This window comes from Mesocricetus auratus, unplaced genomic scaffold, assembly GCF_017639785.1.
Source record: "Mesocricetus auratus isolate SY011 unplaced genomic scaffold, BCM_Maur_2.0 Super-Scaffold_100018, whole genome shotgun sequence".
Lineage (NCBI taxonomy): Eukaryota > Metazoa > Chordata > Mammalia > Rodentia > Cricetidae > Mesocricetus > Mesocricetus auratus.
This window is the reverse complement of record NW_024429199.1, coordinates 15,888,964-15,905,464: the sequence shown is the minus strand read 5'-3', so window position 1 is coordinate 15,905,464 and position 16,501 is coordinate 15,888,964. Positions and strand designations below refer to the sequence as shown.

At 38.0% G+C, this 16,501-nt stretch overlaps 1 protein-coding gene across 2 annotated transcripts in view; it reads right to left on the bottom strand.

Moving 5' to 3' along the window:
* The window catches only part of Nkain2 (sodium/potassium transporting ATPase interacting 2), a 1,004,696-nt gene that overhangs the window by 454,015 nt on the left and 534,180 nt on the right, over positions 1–16,501 (bottom strand). The gene's annotated exons all lie outside the window — the stretch shown is intronic.

Here is a 16,501-nt window from a genome sequence, read left to right as displayed (position 1 = left end):
ATTGTATTACCTCAGTCATAAATCTGACAAAGACTGAAAAAGAAATATCATCTCTCAAAACCATCTACAATCCAAGACTCCTCTAAATTCAAATGCACTGTTCAGGTTGCAATGTTTACTCTTATAAATAAAGCGATATATTAATTTGATGTGACTGAAAACAGGGAGAAGATGCTGTGTTCTTTGCTATCCAGGCAATAAACACAAGATGTGCGCTTTCTGGATAAAGCCCTCCAAAGCTTGGAATCAAATTATGCAAATGTTAGCAAATGCAAATGCTGGCACCCGGCTTGCGAGTAACATTTACAAATGATGATTCGGCCAGAGCTTAGTAGAAATTAAATTATTTTTTGTCTCTAAAGAATACAGTCAACTAGTGTTTTTAGAGATTCTTAAAACCTTTGTTTTTCAGCTGTTCTTCATTATTCAGGCATTATCAACTTTCACCTCCGATGGTACACATGAAGATAGTCATTTTTCTCACCACTATGTGCATGGTACCTGCCCCCTGGGTGTGGAGTGTAGACATCTCAGGTCTGCATAAGTTAAGGATATAGTTAAATGCTTTGACACACAGATACTGAAGTATCAGTTGCTCGAAATTTGATGGTGTGTTTCCTATATGATACCCCGAAGAGGCAGATATTTTGCTTCCCCACACTGTGTTCAACATGTTAAGAAAAAGATTGGTGACCCTAAAGAAATTTTGTTGACAAATGTTATGTTTATTTATATTTATAGATAAAATTTTAAACCAGCTGGTGAGTTGGCTCAGTATGGAAAAGTGTGAGTGTAAACCCTGAAATAAACTTAAAACTGGAAGGAGAGGACTGACTTCAAAATGTTGTCTTGTGGCATCCACAGAGGTACACACACACACACACACACACACACACACACCACAGGGTCATGTACCACAGGGACACACACACACACACACATAAACACACACATGCACACACACACACACACACCACAGGGACATACACCACCGAGTACACAGACACACACACAGACATACACACAGACACACCACAGGGACACATACACACAAACACACTCACACACACCACAGGAGCGTGCACACACACACACACACACACCACAGGGACACATACACATACCCACATACATCACAGACACACACACATACCCCCCACAGGGACACAGACACACCACAGTGACACACACACACACTTACACACACAGACACATGCACACACACACACACACCACAGGTACACACACCACAGAGACACACACATGCACACACAAACCATAGGGACACACAAACACATACCACAGGGACACACACCACAGAGACACACACATGCACACACACACACACACACCACAGGGACACACACACACACACTAACACACACCACAGGGGACATACACATACCCACATATATCACAGACACACACACACACACACACACCACAGGGACAGACACACCACAGTGACACACACACACTTGCACACACAGACACATGCACACAGACACACACACACTCCACAGGGACACACACACCACAGGAATACAGACACACACACAAATACAGACACACACAAACACATGTACACCACAGAGACAGGCACACACAGACACACACACATACACACACCACAGGGACACACACACACACACATACACAGACAGTGAGACTTATATTAATGAGAAATGAAGAAAACAAGTAAATAAATTATAATTAAAACCAAGAATATTGAAAATTCTTTTAATTTCTATTTTAAGGTGATAATGGGACTACACATGTTAGCATAGATAGTATAGATAAGGGAAAACTTATGTTTTACAAAAAAAACTTTTATGAGTAATATTGTTTTTTATTTCTGTGACTTACTCTGATGTCTGGCTGAGTGGAAGACAAGTAGAATTTGTATGTATTTCATTTAACCTCTTATGTACTTTGTACTGGTTGGGCAAGTGTTATTCATAACATGAATGGCTAAAATTGAAAATGTCCCCAAATCCAAAATATTATAAGAACCAACAAGATACTTCAAGTATAAAGTGTCAACAGGATCTTAAGCGATGTGTGAGTCAGAGTCACAATGATGACAAATGAAACATAGTGTGCAAAATTACCTTCAGTTTCCATGTCCGTGCTGTTTTGTTACATATGTGCCTATTTTCCAGAGTTAGAATTCCAGAAAAATTCTAAAGTTTAAAGCACTCATATTCCAATCATTTCAGATAAGCGGTCTGCAGCACCCCCCATCTTCTTGGTCTCTGTTAGTCTGCCTGTCCAACTCATCTCTCTTTCTCTCTTCCCCCATTCTGTATGTGTTTAAAATTGTTCCTACAATAAAAGAATGTAACAATTGAAAGAATAATTTTATTTTCTCTATGCTTTCAGATATTTAGGAATACTTCACTAAATTTACAAGATGCCAGTTATTATTATTAATGATGTTTGTCATTAAGAAATATTTGATTTCATGGACCTCTAGAAAGGATCTCATGAACCTCCAGAAGTTTCCAGATAATACATATTGCCCCACCAAGCCATGCAATTGACCGGAAGGTTCTCCTAGCTTTTATCTTGAGTCCTCCAGAAGTGATCACAAACTTCTCTGTTTCTAGCCAGTTGTAGGAAAAAGTATAGACAGCACAATGGCTTCTTAAAAGTCCATTTTATTGAAAGAACAAACACCAATTTATATGGTCATATCTCACACAAGAGAAAAGAGAGGGACAAGAAATGCAGTCCCTGGGAAACATCATCTTTTTCTATAGCATTTTTGTATCATAAATGGACATGTGTTGAGTTGACATGGAAATTCTTAAACAACAGATGCTTGACTGTACCATGGCTGCTTCTTAAGGCATCCCTAAGGCTAGGTGAGCCAAGCAGAGGTATGCCCTCCCAAATGAGAAGAATCCATAGTTTAACTGCATTGCTGAATTACTAAGGAAAAGGTCACAAAACCTGACCTGCCTTCTACTGATTCTTGTACTAATTGCCCGATGATAGAGCAAACTTACCTTTTGCAACTTTATAAAAAAGTGAATATGAAAAAGGTATATAAAAAAACTTCTAGTACATCCCAGTATTAAACATGATAGTCATCCCCTTATCAAACTCCATTTCAATTCTAACTCATTCTTCAATGACTTCATATATGTCCTTGAGCAAGAAATGGCTATGCTAGGGAACACTGGTATTTTATAGGATAGTGGAACTGTAACCATATTTCAGATGGTAAGCCAAAATTCTGCAAAATGAATTTGCTTATGTGCAAAAGGCATCATAGTTTGGATTTCATGATAATGTTTTTCAAAATTACATCAGGTGATTTTAGAGATGTTTCTTCCACTTAGGAATGGTAACTAGACACAATCCTTCCAGGGCAGTTAATGGTAACTAGGCACAGTCCTTCCAGGGCAGTTAATGGTAACTAGGCACAGTCCTTCCAGGGCAGTTAATGGTAACTAGGCACAGTCCTTCTAGGGCAGTTAATGGTAACTAGACACAGTCCTTCCAGGGCAGTTAATGGTAACTAGACACAGTCCTTCCAGGGCAGTTAATGGTAACTAGACACAGTCCTTCCAGGGCAGTTAATGGTAACTAGGCACAGTCCTTCCAGGGCAGTTAATGGTAACTAGACACAATCCTTCCAGGGCAGTTAATTAAACCCCTGTGCTCTTACACCTTTTCTAAAGCTCTCTGTTACACAGAGCTGCTGGGTCATTTTATTTCCCATGTTTACACAGCTGGAGATAAGCCCAGGGCCTCCCATGGGCTAGCAAAGAACTTTGCTCTGAGCTATAGTCTCTTCAGAATGTAAAACCCATTAAGTTAGGATAAAATCAGAAAAAGAGAAAGTGCTTAAGGTTTTAGAACTTGAAGCAAGGAATTAATTATAGAAATCATGACAGAAGTGAGAGCCCAAGTGTGTCATGCTGAAGAAACAAGACACACTACTCTCAGTCAAGGGCTGGAGGCAAAGAGGGTGGTGGCAGGGTTAGTGGAGCCCCTAGACTTCAGGTCTCTGGGAGAGGCAGGCACCACATCTGGTTCCATACTTCTAACTTCCAACCATACTTCCAACAGGACTTACGGAGAAGTAGTGTATGGTAGATATATTGGAACATAGGCAGAGAAAATGAAAAGTCTATATTCAACTTTCCTTCTCCCAACATGCCTAAATCTTAAGAAAACCTAGCTTTGGCTAAAGAAGACAGAAGCTCCACAATCCAAATGGTGGCTTCTTTAGCCTTCAGAGCTCCACCAGCCAGGAGTAAACCAATGCAGGCAGACATAGTTCAGGGATGACACACGGAGATTAACAGGCAAGGATGATGGCTCACTTAGCAAGCTCAAGGACACACATCTGTGTTGTCAGGACCCATGTTTAAAAAAATAAAAAAGCCAGGAACTGGTGCTTAAGTCTATAGTTCTTATATTAAAGGGGTAGAGACAGAGGAGTGCCTGGAGCTCCTTTGCCAGGCAGCCTAGCTTAATCAGTGACCTCTAGGTTCAGAAAGATTGTTTTACATACTAAGGTACAGAGCAGGTGGACTAGACACTTGATGCTGATCTCTGGCCTCCAAACACAGGTGCACATGTAGTTACATGTACATGCCCTCGCATACATGCACATATACCACACAATGCACACACAATAGATGGGTAGGTAGGTAGATAGATAGACAGACAGACAGATATATGCATGCATACATACACACATTCGTATGTATGTACATACACAGAATAGTATGATGAACCTGGCCAATACACTACAGTGCTGCAGGATGATTTCCTGGGAGTCCCTGCACTCTTGCACTGATCCATTTCTTCTCTCTTTGATGCTTTTTGTTTGTTTGTTTTTGTTGTTGATTTTTGTTTTTAATAACTACTCTATAATGTACCAGAAGGTACGAAAGAACTAGCTGAGGAATACCGGGTTTTATTCTAGAAAGTCTAATGTTTTATCTCAGAATGTCATGTGTCCCCCTGTGTACAACATCCAGAGCTGGTTGCCTCCTGGAGTCTCTCATTTGTGTGTAAATGGAGTTTGGACAGATGAGACTTAAACTGTTCTTGGCAGCTTTTCTGAGCTTTGGGATAACGGCTTGTTATGAATTAGAGACTTCTGTTGTGTGCCTTGCTTTCATATCCGAAAGCAATAAACATACCGTGTCACTAATGTGTAATTTGTCTGTCTCACTAGACTCAGACAAATAGTAAAAGGGCAATCAGAGATGCAGAAGGTTGAAGTGACAGTGAGTGTACTTTGACTTTGTCGCACAGGTGATCTCATGGTAAATTGAACTGCAACTGGGGAAAGAAATGTCATTGATATGGATAAGTACCCAAAGTGATCAGCCCCTGGGATTCAGATGAGACTCACTCAGCTAGCAAACAGGTGACATAGTGTGGCAATATCAAATGAGCTGAACTCTTTTTTTATATATTATAGAAGAACTTGAAAACCATAGGTAGGTAACTTGGAGACTAGAGTCTCTTGGAGTAAGAAAATAGATTTATGGATTTCCTGCTACGTCTAGCAGGAAACACTAAGAACTGTGAGGCTCATCATCATTGCACACCCCCAGTGGAGAGATCACCTTGGTTGCAGTCCCACAAGGAAGACTGTGATTTTGTAACCCACTGGTAAAAATCCTTGTGATGATTGCTCACATTAACATGTGCACTACCAAAGCTTGCAGATATTGTAAAAACACTATTCCTGCATAATTGTGGGTTATATATATCAGGAAACTTGATTTGAAATCCCAAGTTCCCATTAAGCAAAGGATACAACACAATGTTGTTTATTGAGCATCTGTCAATATTGATGATGATATTAAATTTCTTTCACTGAGGATAACTGGCTGATTAAAAAGTTAATGTGTAGGTAGATAAGTATAGTTGAATTCTAGCCAGTAGGTCTATTGTAAAGGAAACTTGTCTTATTTTACAAAGTAGGTTACCTCCAGATAAAAGCAAGCATCATTAAAGACATGGGTTTTTATGTCATTTTCTCACTGAAAATGCTAAAGTCCATGTAAATAAGTGGTACTTATCAATGGTGGAATAATGATTTCCCTTAAAAATAGATGTTTTCAGATGTATCACACTTTTTTCTTTGTACTTAGTAAAGAGCATTTTGGGCTAGATAGATAGAAAGCAACTAATTAATGAAAAAACATAAATTAAGACTGATACATGTTTTGCTGAAGCCAGTGGGAGGCCTGACCCTTTCTGAATGGAGACAGAATAATATAGAAGGGAAGGAGGAGTCTATGGGAAAGAGGGAACTGAGAGGAGAGGAGGGGGAAGAAACTGAAGTCTGTATGTAAAATAAATGAAAACACCATATTTAAATAAACTAAAATTTAAAAAAGACCAGTACAAAAGTACAAAAGTTTGTTTCTATACAAGTTCTCCAAAAACTTTCAAATTTGAATTATGCATCAAATTAAATTTTCTTTGGAGAAATATAAACTGTATACATTCAAGTTTAATTTTCTTGGTAGGAAATTTTTGATGCCTTTAAAATGTATGAATTTATATATTTTATAATATGGAGCTCTGCTTTATCAGCATTTTCCTATCTTTTTTCTGTGGGTTTCACCAGCCCAGTCTTGACCCCTTTGCTCATCACTCCTCCCTCTCTGTCACTGGGTTCCAGGAGTTCAGTTCAGTTTTTAGCTGTGGGTGTCTGCCTCTGCTTCCATCAGACTCTGGATGAAGGTTGTAGGATGGCATATAAGGTAGACATCAAACTCATTATCAGGCAAGGATATTTAAGGTAGTTTCTCCACTGTTGCTTAGTTTGCAAGTTAGTGTTAGCCTTGTAGATTTCTAGAAATCTCACTAGTGCCAGATCTCTCCTCAAACCTATAATGACTCCCTCTACTATGTTATCTCTCATCCTGCTCTACTCTATTCTTCCCCTCACTCAACCTTCCTGCTCCCCCATGTCCTCTTTTCCCCTTTCTCTTCTCCCCTCTCCCCCACCCATTGTTCTCTCTCCCCTCCTCCCCATGCTCCCAATCTGCTCAAGAGATCTTGATTCATTCCGTTTCTCTAGGGTACCATGCATATTTCTCTTAGGGTCCTTCCTGTTTCCCAGACACTCTGGCAGTGGGATTGTAGGTTGACACTTCCCTGATTTATGTCTAAAATTCATATATGAGTGAATGCATACCATGTTTGTCTTTTTGTGACTGGGTTACCTCATTCCAGATGGTTTCTACTAGTGCTGTCCATTCGCTTGCAAATTTCAAGATTCCACTGTTTTATTTTCTGCTGAATAGTACTCCACTGTGTAAATGTACCACATTTTCTCTATCCACTCTTAAGTTAAGGGGTGTCTAGGTTGCTTCCAGGTTCTGGCTATTACAAATAATGCTGCTATGAACATAGTGGAACAGGCATCCTTGTTGTATGAATGTGCATCTTTTGGGTACATGCCTAAGAGTGAAATTGCTGGGTCTTGTGGTAGACTGATTCCCATTTTTCTGAGGAATCTCCTTACAGATCTCCAAAGTGGCTGCATGAGTTGGCAACTGCCACCAGCAGTGGAGGAGTGTTCCTCTTTCTCCATATCCTCTCCAGCATAAACTGTCATTGGTGTTTTTTGATTTTAGCCATTCTGACATCATTTGGGAGGTGGTTTCAAGACGGGTTTCTCTGTATTGTTTTGGAGGCTGTCCTGAAACTTGCTCTATACACCAGACTGGTCTCTAACTCACAGAGATCTGACTCTGCCTCCCGAGTACTGGGATTAGAGGTGTGTGCTACCAATGCCCGGCTCTGACATCATTTTTAATGAAAGCATTTTACATTATTCAAACTTAAAAATAAACAATAGATCAAAAACAACTCACGCTTTTTACTGTAAAAATTATGGATTCCAGTAATGAAAATAATCTCACCAAGTGGCCATTTCTCTAATCTCATTTAAACATACTGGAATGAAATGAACACATTTTGTATCTTTACATGTGCTGGGGCTAAAAGGAAATGGGATGTGTCTGTGATTTAATTAGGGCAGTTTCAGTCAAGAGTTGTATGTTTTATACCTTGTTTTGTTAGGGTCATTATATTACCAATTAGGGGGCTCTAAAACACCAACAGATTGTACTGTCTCCCCACACAAACACCTCAAAGCTCACAACTGTTCCTGTACCTACTCTCTGTAAGCATGAGCCAACTCTACCCAGAGTTCTCTCCATGTCCTTTACTTAGGAGAGTTCACTTGATCCAAGAACACATGAGAGGGATCAAGATGACAGAGTCCTACTCTGGACAGCCATTCCATCTCCACTGGGAAATTTTCTACCTGCTTTATGTAAGATAAACCCAGTCCTACTTTCTTTCAGGACTTGCTGCTTCTCCCTCTGGGTTAAAGGAACAGTTTTGACTTCATTTCCTCTGAATATTGAATATAATTATACTGATTGAATGATAAGCGGTATTTCTGGATTTATTTATTCTTCTTCATTTTTCTTTCTTTCTTTCTCTTTTTTTGTTTTTTTGAGACTGGGTTTCTCTGTGGCTTTGGAGGCTGTCCTGGATCTAGCTTTTTTAGACCAGGCTGGTCTCAAACTCACAGCGATCTGCCTGCCTCTGCCTCCCGAGTGCTGGGACTAAAGGCGTAGCAACACCATTGCCAGGCTCTCCTTCATTTTTTTAGACAGAATTTTCATCTGTTAAATTAGCCATGGTTCCTTGAGACAGTGACTTGTAACTAGTAACATATCCTTCTAGGTGAGCAAGTACTAATCTAAAGGCATAGTGGTATCAAACTGAGTTTATTAAAGTATAAATAATAGGTTGGTTATCCTTTTTCCAATATAATTTTTCTGGCCTAGATTGTTTATTGCATATATGTGTGGGGGGGTGTTTATGAAGATCAAGAGAGAGAGAGGGAGAGGGGGGGAAGAGAGAAAAAGAGAGAGAATAGATTTGGAAGCCAAGTGTAAAGGAAGTTCATTTGCATTTCATGTGTAGCTTCTACACATGCCTTGCAATTTGATATAGTATTTTGAAATTTTTGTGCATGGAATAAAGGTTCATGGGAGTAAATTTGTGGCACTATGTCAGTGCAAAGTTCCGAATTTCAAGAAATGTTGGATTTTGTAATTTTAAGTTAGGAATGTTCAGTTTGTATTTCAACTCATGATCAGCTAATAAATATACTTTTAGCAGATGGGGACCATTATAGATAGTCACAACCAATAAGAATACAGAGTTATGGAACCCAGTACCAATGAGAACACCAACAAAACACCGCTGTGCCTAAGGCTCCGGGAGCATTGCAGAAGATGGAGTAGAAAGAGTTTACCAGCCAGAGGATGAGAGAGTTTGTTGTGAGACAATGGCTCCTAGTAATCCTAGAGCTACACTCATAAAGTCACTCACATGATTTCCTAAACATGAGCCTAACATGGACAACAGGAATAGTCTTGCAAAGTGACAGGGGAAAACTGATCAGGCCTCAGCCATACATGAGGAGCTACAGACAGCTAAGGAATTCTGAGAGTGAAGAACACACCAACTGGTATCCAATACCAAATTGTCAACCTTGAAAGTATATACATACAAGTAACATAGTTTATGAGAATATATACATCAGTATAACAAATGGGCAACTCAAACCTACACTGTAGGACATCTAGTTCTTGTCTCTTTCCCAACAGTTTGTGTCTTATTTTTCTATCTCTACAATTGAAGTAACAAATTCCACATATTCAGATTATGAAGTCTGAAGTCATCTCGGCCATTTCTAACTATGTACTGTATTCAATATATTAATAAGTCTTTTTGTAATTAACTTCATGGAATATTAACAATATAACCAGGTGGACTTTTAATTAATATCAATTTATGTACTTTCCATTATCTCTATGCCTACTTAGTTTAATCCAACTGTATCTGCAGCGTAAACTTATTATTAAGCAGATTTTCCTCTTGTTGAGTCTAGCCCTGGCCACTCCATGGTGATGTTTCTAAATATAAATTTTATCATGGCATCCTTATCCTACCCAGTGTTTTATTACACATAGAAACACATTAGGGTTAAAATGTGTGTCAGTGGTATTCCTGGCTGGAATGCACATGACTTAGGGTTCTATCCTTAGTGAACCCTTTCACAAATAATGTGAAGCGCAAGCTCTAGTTTCAGTATGTTAAGAAAAATCGGGAAGTCTTGTGTTGTTATATTGTGCTAATCCAGCTGTGAAGACCCATATCGGTTGAATATTTTTAGGAAAGAACTGTCTTACAGGTGTTTAAAGAAGCATTTTGATAAGGTTTATTCTTAGCTTCTTATAAATCTGAATAAGAATTAGAAACATAAATGAAGCAATATGTTTTCCAGTAACTTAGATATATGTAACTTTGACACATATACTAAAGTTACCCTGTGAAAGTTAGGGGAAAGGAATTCTCTGACTATAGCAGCCATTTTATGTTAATTCACCAAATATGTCAGTTTTTTATTTATCCAAATCAAGAATTGTGCTTATATGCCCAAATGTGTATGTTTTCCTAGAGAGAACTGCTCAACATGAGGTAAACTTAGACGCCTTCTCTTTAAGGTAATTTATTACTTAGGACAAACAAAAATCACTTAAATCGAGAATAGCAAGTTCAAGGAATTGCAAAGGCCAGCTTTCTTCTTTTGGGGAAGGGTTGATCTTTCAAGCATGCCAAGAGTTTCATAAAAAGGAAAGCTGATCAAACAGACCCTGGTAATTGGAGTGAGATAGATGACATACACAGAGCGATTGCATACTCTACTCCAAATATTGTCTCTTCATGCAATTCTGTTTCTTTTGTCTCAATATGCCCTGGGAAATGTAACTTGAATCCCTACTAATAATATGCTTTAAATGACTTAGAATGATATTAAATATCCTCTAATAGTGTAAACAAACCCAACTCTTTCCACTATCAATACCTTGAGTAATCATTTGTACCATTTTGTGAAGAGAGTCTTTTACAGGAGCAACACATTCATCATGCAAACCACAGTAGCTTATTTCAGTTTCTGAATATGCAATTATTTTCATTTTTCTCCTTGTTCAATCTTCATGTATCTCAGATTTAGTATTTTCATGATTTTTAGAGAATTTTGCTTTCTTTTTACTTCAAACTCACAGAATTTCTCCTTTGTGAGATCCTGTCCCTTGTGACTCTGTAGGGAGAACTGAATCTTCTGCTATAGTCACTCAGAAAAAGAAGGACTTACCATTAGAAAAGTTATATAAAGAAAGGATATTATAACGCCTATGAAGTGCATCTACAAAACAGTGGTATGTTTTGTTTTTAAGTTATCTCAAAGAAACTGAACTTCTGCTACACTTTAAATTCTTAGTAAATATGGGATTAGTTACAGACTAGAGAATTCATCCTTCAGGGTGAGAAGATTGCAGTGTCCCACTCCATTCTCGTCATTTCATAAAGAATTAATAGTTTTCTTATATTATATGACTCACATCACTATTTCTATTGGTTAATATTCTACTTCCTTTGTTTTCAAATCAATGTTTCTTTCTTTACATGCCTTGAGGGATAACTTACAGAGAAAAATCGTGCCCAGCAGCACTAATTATTTGGCTATTTGGCAATATTGAACTCAGCTATATTTTTTCTCTCTTCCTCATTGAGAAAAAAGGACACAGGAAGCCAAAACGACAAGAATAATTGAGCTCATTATACAAAGTGCTATGATGCCGCTGTTAATATACTGTATAAATGCATTAAAAACTAAGTAATGGGTGGAGGCTCTGGGTGTAAAAACTGCTTAGTGTATTAATTGTACTCATAAAACCAGAGTGCAGAAACTCAAGTCCATCTATTCTGCAGCTTCCTGATAAACCTGGCTTAGCGGGTGCTCTCCTAGTGACTCTCAGCTCTTCTGAGTGCCTGGATGGCCACAGATATGATCAAGAGGAATGACAGAACACACTAAATTGTGGGATACTGGTACTCCTCTTGTGACTAATTGAGTTCATCACTCTCAGTTTCAGTTGTGATTCAAATAAAAGGTTTGAAGACCTGTCACCAGATATTTTTTCCATCAAAACTCAGAAGCAACCGAGTGTCCCTATGGTACAAATGTCAGTCACTCTGCTACAAAATATACTATGAGAAAGAGGGCAATTCTTGAAATACTCCCTGATAACTTGAGTTTTATGTATTATACCTGTAAGTGTGAAAACCCTGGAATCCTTAAATTGCTATTTTACTCATTCCTCTAGCAGATTATATGTGTTAATGAAAGGAAAATGAAAAAGCTAATTATATCCCATAAATGACTGTTTATTGTTGAGTCATGCCCCTCTTTGTACTCTTCAAAGTCCCACTTCTGATTGCAACAGACTGCATGCACATTTTTTAATTACATAAACCTTGAGGAAGAGGAGGAAAGTAATACTGTAAGTATTATGCTGAAACATAAGACAGGCTAAATATTTCTAAATTTCTTTGTGCAATGCCTAATAAGCAAAGAGTGAAATAGGCTTATTTTCTTTGTATTGCTTTGTGTCTAATAACAGTATTTACCATAGGTCCCTGGCTGCTTATATCGCACAGAGCTACTAATACAAAATTTCAACTGCATTTTCAATGTAAATTTTAAGTACAGGGCAAACTAGAGTAAGTTTTTATTTCCATATGAAAAGAATGGAAAACAGTCACTTACTTGGTTTTTCTTTCCCAAATAATCTAGATGGCAGAAACAGGGAAATATTTATTCTGCTCTTTATTATTCCTTGAGATGTGCGTTTATTTAAATTTTCCCAGTTCATCAAAGCATCAGTTACCCCACTGAATCTGTACAGAGACAATGGCATTCTGCCTTACAAAGTTAATTTGACAACTGCCAAGTCCAATTAGTTTTCATGTGATTTAGTTTCAACCTCACGTTTGGGTAACCGTTTAAAATGAGCAGGGTGATTTTTTTAAGGTTATCACATACTGTATCGCAGACAGAGAGCACACCAGGAGAAGCGGTGGACCTTGTTGCTAGATATAATTGTTAAGATAAATCCTGGAGTTATTTAATGATCTCAAGGCCCATACAATAGAAACAATTATCACATAGACTTACTATCTCATTACTTTCAATTACAAAAGAATGCAGTCTTTTTCATTTTTTACTTCAAATATTCTAAAATTTAAGCATATACATGTTAATTAGTGTTAACTCTCTCTACTTATATATACATATAGAATATATATCACCAATTCAGGATTTCAGGTACATGTAGCTATTTTTGTTTATTTGTTTTCAATATGGGCCCTAAGGGTGCAATAAGATATCTCATCAGGCAAAGGTAGTTTTCTCAAATGTCAGGTGCTGTGGAATAATCCTTCTGTACACTGTGAATATGTATTACTCTTATTGCTTAATAATGATGCTGACTGGTCTACAGCAGGCAGGATAAAGTTATGTGGAACAATCAAACTAAGGATGCTAGAATAAAGAAGGGTGGAGTCAGGGAGACTCCAGTCAGCTGCCAAGGAAGCCGGTCATGTAGAAAATGAGGTAGCAAGCCATGAGCCACCATATGGCAGAGCATGCATAAGAAATATGGGTTAATTTAAGTGTAAGAATTAGTGTGAGCCATTGGCCAAGCATTTTAAAGTAATATTAAGCCTCTGTGTCAGTTATTTGGAAACATGTGGTTGGGACAGGAAAACTACAGTCAGGCAATCTGAATTCAATCTCCAGAGACCATACAAAATGGAAGAGAAATAGAATGCATGGGTGCTTGTGTGTCAGAGCACATGCTCTCCAACATGAGGACCTAGCACTAATGGCATTGACTCTCATCTACCTGCAGATTGGGTCTATAGATCAACCTCAGATCCCATGTTTATAGAGAAAATGCTCTTAGACACTGTACTGTCTCCCCATCCCCTAAAGCCCGGGATTTCCAGTGAAAGTGTATCTTTACAAATGTATTTTTATACTATCCCATATATCTGTAAACACCAAACTCAGAAATATTTAGTTTCAATTTGTACCCACACTAAAACCTATCATTCTAGTACAATCTTTATGGAGTAGGCTTTTGAGACAAACGGGGTTAGCAAAGTCATGCTCATTTGGAGAAATTTGCTTTATCTTTTGAACAAGGCTATCTTGGGAATGTAATGACTGTAATTTTACTTTTTTCATACTAATTTCACAAATGTTTCCTTGTGGGTGAATGCCATTCTCATTGCCTAATAGACAATTAATGTTGTTTTAGCAGGGACACTAAAAGAAACAGTAAAAGCTTGAAAAAACTCTTCTCAAAATCTACACAGGAAATAGTAGCTTTGGAGTCAAAGTTTTTGATGTAGAAGAGAAAATAAAGGATTAATAATAACAGATTTGAAAGAAAAGAGCAAATCAAGCCATCCAAGGCTATTTCCAGAGAGACAGAGGAACTAGGAGGAGGAATATTGAGATATGGGTTGCTGTTTGTTTATTTGGCCTTGTTCTTTTGAGAAGGGGGTCTCAGGAAGCATGGGATGACCTCACTTTCCTTGTCAGATGAACCTGACCTTGAACTCATCATCTGTTTTCTCTATTTCCAAGTATTGAGAGCACAGGCATGGATTAAGATGTTCACATGGGTCATACCTTTGAATCCACAGCCCAGCAGCCTGTACAAGCAGCTGCTTCCATGTTCTAAGGCACAGCATTACTAACAGTGCAGAATCAAAGGAGTCGAGTCTACACCTGTAAGCTATTCTACCTTTCTCCTCTAGCAGCTCATGCTGTCCTTATTTCCCTTCAGAAGAGTGTTACACCAATATTGGACATGTGTGACACATTTGAGCCTTTGCTCAGAAAGTATTTTCAAGGCCCCAAGACTTTGCAAATAATAATGGGGCTTTTCTGTTTGAGAGATCCCACTTGCAATACTCAAGACACTTTTATGCTCCAAAATAAAGAGGATGGTGTTCTTGATACAAACTAGAGCATTAAGAATTAGTATTAGCAAGAGAAAAAATCAAAACAAAACAAAAAATAACAGCAGAACTTAAGGTAGTCAATTTATTAGAGCCATAAATCTGTATATACCATGTAAATTTTGTTGTAAATTTCTTTCATAGAAGATATCAGTCCTGTGACACAGCACACACTGTTTCCATGACAAGAGACAGAGACAAACGGAAGTGGAAATTTTCAGACATAATTGCAGTTTCCAATTAAGCTGCACAGGGCAAGTCAGGACTTCATTACTCTGAGAAGTGGGAACCTTAGCTTCTGGAAATGCAGTTATGATAAGAAATAAATTATCCACATAAATTTCAGTCTTGTCGGGCTCCAATTTGGGGTCTGCTTCTTCCTTAGGATGGAGGTTTTGCTACATAGGAAGAATGTAAACAGCCCCTGATCCCTCTTAGAACCTGAGATTTATTTGGTACTTTAATTGATACCTCAGATAGGGCCCATAGTAATATGTCAAGTAATACATTTGTTTATTTGCAAATATTCAGTTCTAAATTAAGGCTTCTGCTTCCAAAACAATTTTCCAAAAATCAAGAAGTCCCATTTGTTTCTTGTTTTGAAGACTTCTATAAATACAATTCTTTAATCATCCACCATGATCAAGTGGGCTTCATCCCAGGAATGCAGAGATGGTTCAACATTAGAAAATCTATCAATGTAATCCACCATATAAAGAAACTGTGAAAGAAAAGTCGCATGATCATCTCACTAGATGCTGAAAAAGCCTTTGACAAAATCCAGCACCCATTCATGATAAAGGTCCTAGAGAGATCATGGATAACAGGAACATACCAGAATATAATAAAAGCAATATGCAGTAAACCAACAGCTAACATCAAACTAAATGGAGAGAAACTCAAAGCAATTCCTCTAAAATCAGGAACAAGACAAGGCTGTCTACTCTCTCCATATCTCTTCAATATTGTACTTGAAGTCCTAGCTACAGCAATAAGACAACAAAAGGAGATAAAGGGGATACAAATAGGAAAAGAAGAAGTCAAAATTTCACTATCTGCAGATGATATGATAGTTTACATAAGTGACCCGAAAAACTCCACAAAGACCTTCAGCAAAGTGGCAGGATACAAGGTAAACTCAAAAAATCAGTGGCCCTATTATATACAGATGATGAAGTGACTGAGAAAGAAATCAGAGAAACCTCACCCTTTACAATAACCATAAACAGCATCAAATATCTGGGGATAATGTTAATCAAGGAAGTGAAAGACCTGTATATCAAGAACTTTGAGTCTTTAAAGAAAGAAATCAAAGAGGATACCAGAAAATGGAAAGATTTCCCATGCTCTTGGATTGGTAGGTCAACATAATAAAAATGGCAATCTTGCCAAAAGCAGTCTACAGATTCAATGCAATCCCTATCAAAATTCCATCACAATTCTTCAAGGACCTGGAAAGAACATTAATCAACTTTATATGGAAAAACAAAAGGCCCAGGATAGCCAAAACAACCCTATACAATAAAGGAACTTCAGGAGGTATCACCAT